Genomic DNA, 3,307 nt, shown 5'->3' on the forward strand with positions numbered 1-3,307 from the left:
CTGGGTGAGGTCCATGGTTCCTGGATGAATCAATGCAAGGTGATGCCTCGTTGTTACGGGTCATTCAGTGGAGGCCTGTTACCACTGTATTTCAATCATTCCCAATCACTCCCATTCATCCAGGAATCAATTTACATGGGAAGGGTACATGAGTCACACAGGTACAACACAGGGGGTGCCCGGGCAGAGGACACAAGATGGAGGCTTGACATACAAAATGGAAACTTGACATGACTTACGCTAACTGACATATGTAGGCCTGAAACAGTAATCACACAATATAAAAGCAGTACAAACATAATAATTATAACTTATAAAACAGTGGAGTCAAAATAGCAGGGCACTTATTTGCAAAGAGGGGAGAGAAAAATAAAACTACCCAAAATAAAATATTAAAGCTTATCCTACATCTTAGCTTACTTATACTTATTTGTAGGGAAGAGAGGGAGAGAAAAAGTCAGAAATGGTTGGGGGAGGGGAGGGAATGCATGTCTATAGATATATATATATATATATGAGAAAGAAAGAAAAAAGAAACTGGGGGGTTATGTTACACTTAAGAGGGTCACACATTTTTGCACTTCACCTTTCATTTTTTAATATTTTTATAATAAAGCTTTACAAATCTCTCTCTTTCTCTCCTCCATTCCTGTCAGATACATACACGAATAGCAGTATTAGCCAATGAAAGAACAGTGAAAGAAAGGACACATTTATGCAACTCATGCCAGTGGGTATAGGCAAGAAACCTCACTGTAGGCTACATCAGCCTTGCAGAAGTAAGTGGGGCTGCTCCCATCAGAAAATACACACTGATATGAGCAAAGTTTTAACATTTAAGTCATTCATTGCCATGTCAATAATTGCTCTATAAAACTGAATTTCAATTCTGCCCATGCCTTTGAAAACGTTATTTTTAAAAAAATAATTATTTCTAATTTTTGGATTAAAGATTTATTTCTAGCTACTAATCTGTCTTTTCTGGTAATTTTGTTGGGTTGCAAATACTGTGCAACTCTCCTTGGTCAGCTTAGCAAGCTGTACAGCCAAACAATTTAGTTGACAGTCCTGAAGTTGTTCACAGACTAATTCAGACAAACACAACATTGATATATTGCTAGCCAACAGCCACAAATACACATCACTTTTAATACTAATGCACCAAAGAGTTTTGCATACATTGCCATTCATCCAAATTACCTTAATTTTGAATGAGTCAAATTTCCATTTCTTTTCTTTCAGCTTAATAATTTAAATAATTGAATTGCATTAATACACAGTAACAACTACCACTATTATTTACTTTTCATCTGTTTGTGATTCCTACTGTTCAATGAACAATCATTGTTTATAGATTAGCAGCAGTTGTAAAGTGTTGCAACTTTCTCCTCCTTTCAGACTTAGGAGTGAGAAGCACATTATATTGGTTGCTCTGGCATTTTTGGAGTAGCTATGGCATTCACAGTGCAAACCACTGTTATTCATACTGTTATAATTCCTTTCCAGTTAAGTCATTAACTAGCAATCAGAGCAGGCTTGTAGTACAATTCCTTATTTGGGAATGTCATGTGAGATGCCCAGAGCAATATGAAAAAATAAAGGCCAACTTGTCTGGCTGTAGAGGGATTTATAACAGGCCCACTGGCAGAGATCTGTTGGGAAGTATTATGAGCTCCTGCTTAGTTGAACATATAAACACCAAAGCCAGCAGGTGCATTACATTTGTACACTCTCTTTCTCCTTCAGGTGCAGTATTAAAAATCCTGTCATCACAGCATGTTTATAGAAACTTGAATTATAATGTCCTTTTCCTGCAGATGGTAGAACTAAAGTTTTTCTTCATAGGAACGTGAGAAGCATTTAAAACCACTTAAACACTTTCTTCTTGCTTTTGACAAGGGGAAAAAAGTCTGCTTTAGACAACCTTTTTCTCTGAACAGAGCTGAAAATCTCCCCTGGCTTATGTTCATAAGAGAAATACCTAATAATCAGTCATTAATGATAGCATATAAAAGTGTTTGATACAAATTCCTAACCCAAATTTAAGAAAGTTTTAATCCAGACTTTGAATTGATTCAAGTTAATTGTTGTTGGGTTTGTTTTTTTTTTAAATATATAGGGGTTTTTTTATATGGAAGGCCCATTTAATAAAATGAATGGTGGAAGATGTTTATGTATTTGAGGTGGTAATAAGAACCTCAGTCTGAGGCAATGAGGCCAGTCAATGAAACACTGTGTGGCTCAGAATGCAATTATAATTTAATTATCAGGATTTCTCTGCAAGTTCCTATTATTATCTGCATACAGTTGATTAATGTAGCATTGTTTAGCTGGTGAAGCATTCAACAGTCATGAAATGGCAATACTAATGTTTCATATGTCACCTTACCACTGTTTCTTGGGTCAAAAGGCAAAGTTTGAAAGGCAATTATATGAAAAAAGTTTGAAGGAGCTAGGCATGTTCAGCTTGCAGACAAGGTGCTTAAGAGTGGACATGAGAGCAGTCTTCAAATACCTGAATGGCTGCCATAAAGAAGAGGTGGGGGAAACATCTTTTCTGTCTTGCTGCACATAGCAGGATACAAGCTAACAGCTTGAAGTTGCAAAAAAGTAGGTTTAGATTGGATATCAGAAGAAACATCTGTACTATTAGAACAGTGCGGCAGTAGAATAGGTTGTCTGAGGAATTTGTGGAATCTCCATAGCTAGAGGTGTTCAAAAGGAGGCTGGACAGGCACTGGTCAGGGATGATTTAGGCATAGATATGCCTATGTTCTACTTTGGGGATTTCCCATGCTTCTGGGCTTTGCTGTTTGCCACATGGTTCAGGAAGAATTTTTTTCCCCTTCCTGCTGCTGCATGTTGGGGGTGGGAGGGGGAAGGTTTTAAGTCTTTCTCAGAGTCAGTGGTTGTTGGCTCCAGCCAAGGCTGGGGATTTTGACTGGGGTAGGCCAGTGTTCCTGCTGGGACTTGAACCTGGAGGTTCATGGCTAGAGGGTCATGCCCCTCTGCTCAGCATCAGACCAATTGCCATATGTGGGGTCAAGAAAAGAATTTTACCCCGCGGTCAGACTGGTATGGACTGTGGGGTGTTCTGTCTTCTTCTGTTGCGGAGGGTATGGCCTTCTTCCTGTAATCTCTTGAGCATAGTTTTAGTAACATTTGCAGCAGCAGAATGTCAGCTGTTGTAGTCCTTCTCCTTTACCTGAGGTAGATGAGGATGTTACATTTTGTGTTGGTTGTATATTTTTGCATAGAATTAGACAGTGGATTTGTATGAGATCATTTTGATAGGTATGATCCTGCC

This window comes from Gavialis gangeticus, unplaced genomic scaffold (genome assembly GCF_001723915.1).
Source record: "Gavialis gangeticus isolate Ggan-Ray unplaced genomic scaffold, GavGan_comp1, whole genome shotgun sequence".
NCBI classification, from domain to species: Eukaryota; Metazoa; Chordata; order Crocodylia; family Gavialidae; genus Gavialis; species Gavialis gangeticus.